The sequence below is a fragment of the Ursus americanus genome, chromosome 2, assembly GCF_024610735.1.
Source record: "Ursus americanus isolate L20-20 chromosome 2, mUrsAme1.1.p, whole genome shotgun sequence".
NCBI lineage: Eukaryota > Metazoa > Chordata > Mammalia > Carnivora > Ursidae > Ursus > Ursus americanus.
Genome location: NC_142128.1, coordinates 7,654,752 through 7,661,923, shown reverse-complemented (window position 1 = coordinate 7,661,923; position 7,172 = coordinate 7,654,752).

The following is a 7,172-nucleotide window of genomic DNA, read 5'->3' as shown; positions in this document are numbered from 1 at the left end:
GTGGTGAGTGGTGGGGAGACTCCTGCAGCCACAGCATTTGCAAGCAGGAAGTGCCCAGACCTCCTGCCCCCTCAGCATTAGCCTCCTCCTCACCTTGGACCCAGGACATCTTTGTTCTGAGAGCTGGGATTTCATTTCTCAGCCTAGCTAGGTGTGTCAGGGAAGTGGGATGGGGGGATTATGGAGATTCCTGGGTTGCAGTCCTTAGAGCCAGGAGGTGGCCCTAGAGGTAAGTGAGAGAGTGGTCCATGGGCCTCTAGGTTGGGAAGGTGTAGGATTGGGGGTCAGGAACAGGCACCAGGAGAGAGAGGGAAGGGAAATACAGAGGAATTGCGCGATTTCTAAGTGATAGAAAAGAGAAAGCCCTGGACCCCACGATGGGTGGTACACACCCACCCTTTGGGAACAATCAGGATCTCCCCAGCCCAGCCTTGCCAGTGACAGCTGTGCCCAGAAACATGGGCTGGATGGGGGCAGGGAGAAATAGAGTCAGAGCAGGAGGAGGGGACCGGGACCAAAGGCAGAGATGCCCTAGACAGAGGAGAGAACCCCAGGGGCAGGGGAGGGGCACCTGAAAGACAGAACAGAGAGAGAACCCACGAAAGTAAAGGAAGAGTCCAGAGTGGATGGAGCACCGGGGCTAGTGGGGGGGAGGGACAGAAGAGGGGTGGGGGCTCAGAAAACCAAATCAAAGGGAAGAGCACTCCTCTGAAAAGAGGTCACGCCCACTCTCCCGATGCAAGCACCAACCCTTGCAACCTGCTTGGTCCTGGGTGGAGAGCAGCACCTGCCGGACCAGCTTCCTTTCTCCTTAATGCCTCCCGCACCCAAAGCTCCGAGGACTCCCTCCTCGGTCTCCCCTGGGGCCTCGGAGCCACGTCCCCGCACAGCCCTGCCCTAGAACATCAGGAGGCTGTCTCCAGCCCTCCTCCCATCTGCCCCCTCACCTCCGGCCCCCGTGGGGACCCTGAGCACCCAGAGGAAGCCGAGGCGCCTGAGCTGCTGCATGGGCCTGGTGCAGCGGCAGAGCGGGCGGGAGCACCGGGCGCAGCTTCAGGAGGCGGCCACGACGTACACAGCAGCGCCGGTCTGGAACTAAAAGCTGTGCTTATCTGCCTGCTAGACGTGGGGGCTGAGCATGGGTTCCCACTTGCACCGCCTACCTCACTTCTCTTCCCCCTTCTCCAAGTATCTGACTGCATGACTGCGAAGGACACCAAGAAGGTAGGGCTAGCCCAGGAGGCGTCACACAGGGAGAGCGGCTGGTGGCCCTACGCAGAGGAGTTCCTAGGACCCTGCCTTCCCCTCCCCTGCCCCCCACCAAGAACCAGCAAAACTGGATGGAGGATACACTTGGCCAAGACCCTGGACTCTGAAGTCTGGGGCCGGCTCTCACAGCCTCTCTTTAGTTTCAGTCCTAGCTTCAGGAGAGGGACGTGAAAACTTGTTCTCCTCACTCCCTCTGCCCCTTGCTCTTCCCTCTCTCCATCCTGCCCTTAGCATGACTTGGGCTGAGACCCCATAACCAAAGCCATGGGAGCAATGCAGCGTTCAATCAGAAGTCATTTTAATATCTGAGGACCTGGGCCAGTCCCAGAAAAGAAAATGCAGATGGCCAGTGGAAATAATCAAACAAAAACGATGTTTGGACGCAGGAGATTAGCAACTATTAGGAAGTCTGAGTCCATTCAGTGTTGGGAAAGGTGTGAAGGACAAACTCTTACCCAGCTGGTGGGAGTGTAAGTGTGCTGGGCCGCTCTCAAAAGGCAATTTGGTGACATCTATTAAAATTTTAAATGCATGCTCAAGGACCCAGGAATTCCTCCGTTCCATCTCTGTGTGCAAGAAGGACTTCACAGCGGTATTCACAAGGGTGTTTATTGCCGTCCAGTTTATTGTGATTCCAGCAGAAACTGGAAACAACCCAAATATCCGTCAGTAGGAATCCAGAATGACTATGGAATAGTCACACTGTAGACTGCCACACTTGAATCAAAAAGAATAGAACCGTAGTGGAAAGACTCTCAGAACGGCTTGGTCAGTGAAACCGATAGACACAGTTTGGTTAAAACGCACGCATATGTATCTCCTATGAATACGCACACAGACACAGACACACAGGTAAGTGCATTCAAAATTTGGAGGGAAGAAGTCTCACCTACCCCAATAACAAGGGTAAGATTAATTCAGAGAAGCAAGAAGGAACTAGGGTTCGGAATGATAATAATCAGAGAACATTAGCTCTACCTGTAGTTTTTACTTTTTACTTTGACTAAGATTCTCTCCTTGGCCAAACTCTGACCGGACTCCCCTGAGCCGTCTTCCCAACTAATCCTTAACTCTGGCCCATAGAGACTTGAACAATCACTGACACAGTTCTAAGAGCTCAAGGCCACATCCCTAGGCTGACCCCAGCCTCCCTTCAAGTGCTTGCCTGAGAAAACTCAAGGCCACCAAAAGAATTTACTATTTGTCCCGGCCAACACCCAAAAATAGGCCCTCTGTCTCCCAGCCTCTGGGGAAGGGTAGGAGCCTAAATTTGATAAGCACCAGTTAGCAAACTCAGATGGGTTTCACATGGACCACATCCCCTACCCTTCCTGTTACTGTTCACTCCCGCAGTCCCCTGAGCCCCACTCCCTCCCTCCCCACCCCCACTCTCCCTTAAATCAGCCAGCGATGGGGCGCCTGGGTGGCACAGCGGTTAAGCGTCTGCCTTCAGCTCAGGGCGTGATCCCGGCGTTATGGGATCGAGCCCCACATCAGGCTCTTCTGCTATGAGCCTGCTTCTTCCTCTCCCACTCCCCCTGCTTGTGTTCCCTCTCTCGCTGGCTGTCTCTCTCTCTGTCAAATAAATAAATAAAATCTTTAAAAAATAAATAAATAAATAAAAATAAATAAATAAATCAGCCAGCGACCTCTGTGCAAACCAGAGTTCATTCATGCTGGACTCCTTCCTACGGCAACAGTATGTTAGTGATTAAAATCTGGCCTTCCCACTTTAACTAGGGTCTGGCTCTGTTTATCCTTGACGACTTGAAGATGACGCTACGCTTTTGAAGTAATGTAAAAGTAGTTTAGAAGAAGGATTCTGGGGGCGCCTGGGTGGCACAGCGGTTAAGCGTCTGCCTTCGGCTCAGGGCGTGATCCCGGCGTTATGGGATCGAGCCCCACATCAGGCTCTTCTGCTATGAGCCTGCTTCTTCCTCTCCCACTCCCCCTGCTTGTGTTCCCTCTCTCGCTGGCTGTCTCTATCTCTGTCAAATAAATAAATAAAATCTTTAAAAAAAAAAAAAAAAGAAGAAGAAGAAGGATTCTGGGGGACCTGGGTAGCTCATTTGGTTAAGCATCCAACTCGATTTCAGCTCAGGTCATGAGCTTGTGGTCATGGGACCAAGCCCCGCATTCAGTTCCCCACTGAGTGGGGAGACTGCTTGAGATTTTCTCCCTCTCCCTCCCACTCATGCTCTCTCTCTCTAAAATAAATGAATAGGAGGACGAGACAAAGACAGAGAAGAAGGAAAAGAAGGAGGAGGGGAGGAAGAGGAGGAAGATTCTGGAGAGACGGTGGAGGAGGAATCAGGAATTGATCTCGCCACCTGGAGAACAACTGTAACTGCACTAGCAAAATCTGTCTGATGTGACACACTTCGGTCACTGATTATAGCTTCTGATCACAAAGGTGCAGACAAAGAGGCAAACAGCCATTCTTACAAGCCCTTCCCCCTCCATTTGAAATGAATTCCAGGGGATTTAAAAGGCTGACTGCAGCAGCCCCCTGGCCGAGAGCTTATGCTAAGGATGTAATAGGAAAACATGTTTGTGACCCCACCGGCTTTAGTGTGAATGTGAGAGCACGAGCAGTTGGGAACGCCCAGCTTGCTCAGGGTGGAACGCTGCCCTTCCCGAAACCCCCTCAGATAACAAGCAGCCAGGAATGCCTGGTCTGGTAAGCGGAGAACGCCACCCCAACCGAAACCTGACTGCTCTTGACAGTAGCCCACGGGGTCCATAGAAACACGTTTAAGAATAGGCCTCGCTTGGGGCACCTGGGTGGTGCAGTCGTTAAGCATCTGCCTTCGGCTCCGGGCGTGATCCCAGCGTTCTGGGATCGAGCCCCACATCAGGCTCTTCTGCTGGGAGCCTGCTTCTTCCTCTCCCACTCCCCCTGCTTGTGTTCCCTCTCTCGCTGGTTCTCTCTCTAATAATAAATAAATAAAATCTTAAAAAAAAAAGAATAGGCCTCACTTGCTGAATGTTACATCGTCTACTCCCGTGACCTTCCCCACGATGTACTACCATTCACTAGGATGTGCTACGGATCACGAGACTCCCCTTGATCGTCCCTGATTGTTTACCGCCAATAAATATGTCAGGTTGCAGCTGTTTGGGGCGATTGCACTCTTTGCGGTCGTCCCCCGCACCCACGCTTTCTTTCGCAGCTAACCTGTCCATGCCTCGTCTTTTTCCGAATCGCGCCACGGCTCTGCAGGAGGTGTTGCAGCAGCTGACCTCCTTTTCCCTCCCCTTCAGTTTTTTCTCTTTCCCCTTTGGGAGTTGCATGTTAAAGACTAGGACATTCAAAACATCTGCATATGTGGGAAAAATTAGAAAGTGACCATGCATGCTCACGGAAAGAATTAGAACAAACCTAAGAAGACCTTAGTTTATACCTTATGCCCATCTTCAGCACAGAGACACCCTACAATAACCAACAAAAACAATAATCAAAAACTCGGGAAGGAGGAGAATCTGAGTTCCAGAGTTACCACACTATTAGACTCAAATGTTCTGTGTCCAACAATGACAACAACAAAAAAATCAGAAGGCATACAAAGAAACAGGAAAGTATGGTACAAAGAAAAAAGAATTAAACAGAAACTATCCCTGAAGAAGACCTAATAGAAGATATACCAGGCAAAGATTTTAAAACAACTGTCTTGAGGGTGTTCAAAGAACTAAAGGAAGATATGGAGAGAGTAAAAAAAAAAAAAAAAAAAAAAGATGTATGAACAAAACATAAAAATCAATAAAGAGAGAGAAAATCTAAAAAGAAATAAAAAAAGAAAGAGCTATAAAGCACAACAACTGAAGTGAAAAATTCATTGGAGGGATTCAAAGGCATATTTGAGCAGGAGAAGAAAGAATCAACAAACTTGAAGATAGGACCATGGATTTTTTTTTTTTTAAGATTTTATTTATTTAACAGAGAGAGACAGCCAGTGAGAGAGGGAACACAAGCAGGGGGAGTGGGAGAGGAAGAAGCAGGCTCATAGCGGAGGAGCCTGATGTGGAGCTCGATCCCAGAACGCCAGGATCACGCCCTGAGCCAAAGGCAGATGCTTAATGACTGTGCCACCCAGGTGCCCCTGGGACCATGGATTATTAAATTGGTGAACTGGGAAGAAAAAACATTGAAGAAAAGTGGATGGAGCCTAAGGAACCTGTGGGACATCATCAAATGGAACAACATATACATTCTGGGAATCCCAGAAGGACCAGAGAGAGAGAAAGGGGTAGAGAGATATTTGAAGAAATACTGGCTGAAAACTTCTCGAAGTTGATGAAAGACATAAATATAACCACCCAAGAAGCTCAGCAAACTTTAAGTAAGATGAATTCAAGGATACCCAAACCAATACACATTATAATTAAACCTTCAAAAGACAAAGAGAGAATCCTAAAAGCAGCAAGAGGGATGCAAATTGTCAAATACAAGAGATCCTCAATAGGTTTATCAGCAGATTTCTCATCAGAAACTTTGGAGGCCGGATATGTTCAAGGTGCTAAAAGAAAAAACCTGTCAGCCAAGAATCCTATATCCAGTAAAACAGTCCTTCAAAAGTGACACTCAAGACATTCTCAGGTAAACAAAAGTTGAGGGAGTTCATGACCACTGACTTGACCTTCTAGGAATGCTCAAAGGAGTCCGCCAAGGTGAAGTTAAAGGACACTAGATGTTAACTCAAATCTGTATGAAGTGATGAAGATCTCAATAAAGGTAAATACATTGGGCAATTATAAAAACTACCAGTTTTGTAACAATGGTTTTTAACTAACACTTTTCCACATGATTTAAGAGACTAAATATTTAGGGGCACCTGGGTGGTTCAGTCAGTTAAGTGTCTGCCTTCAGCTCAGGTCATGATCTCAGGCTCCTGGAATTAAGCCACGTGGCAGGCTCCCCACTCAGCAGGGAGTCTACTTCTCCTGCTCCCTCTACCTCTTCCCCCTATTTGTGCTCTCTCTCTTTCACTCTGTCTCACTCTCTCGAATAATTTTTTTAAAAAGAGAGACTAATATATTTAAATTTAAAAAAAAACAATTATTAGTGTAAGAGCTAATATTAGTGTAACTTTGATTTAAAACTCCAAAGCTTGCTTTCTACATAATTTAAGAGACTAATGCATTTAAAAGAATTATTAGTGTTTTGGGGGCACACAATATATAAAGATGTAATTTTGTGATCTCAACAACCAAAAGAGGTGGTAACATAGCTATAAAGGAACAGAGTTTCTGTGTGTTATTGTAGTTAAGCTGGTATAAATTCAAATTAGAGTGTTATAACCTTAGGATGTTAAATGCAAGCCCTGTGGTAAGCACAAGTTATAGAATATACACAAGATTTAGAATGTATGCAAAAGGAAATAAGAAAAGAATTTAAATATTTCACTACAAAAAACCCCACAAAACATAAGAAAGTTATGCAGAAAATGAAGGACCAAAAAAAGCTATAAGGCGTATAGAAAACAAAGAGCAAAATGACAACAGTCCCTTCTTATCCGGAATTACTTTAGATGTAAATGGATTAAACTCTCCATTCAAGAGACAGAGATTAGCAGAATGGATAAAAACTCATGGCCCAACAGATATATGTCTGCAAGAGATCTGAGATACAAAGAGGCAAACAGATTAAAAGTGAATAGTGGATGCCAGAGGCAGGGGCAGGGGAGATGGAGAACTGCTGTTGAGTGGCCACAGAATTTCACTTTTACAAGATGAAAAGAGCTTCGGAGATGGATGGTGGTGACGGTTGCCCAGTAATGTGAACATACACGCAGGGTAATGCAGGCTGCCACGCAGGAAAGTGGAGTCTACCATGGAAGCCCCATTCAGTTAAGAAATGGATTTCACATGTGAATTCAGACCAGAAGGTGACATCAGCTCCAGCA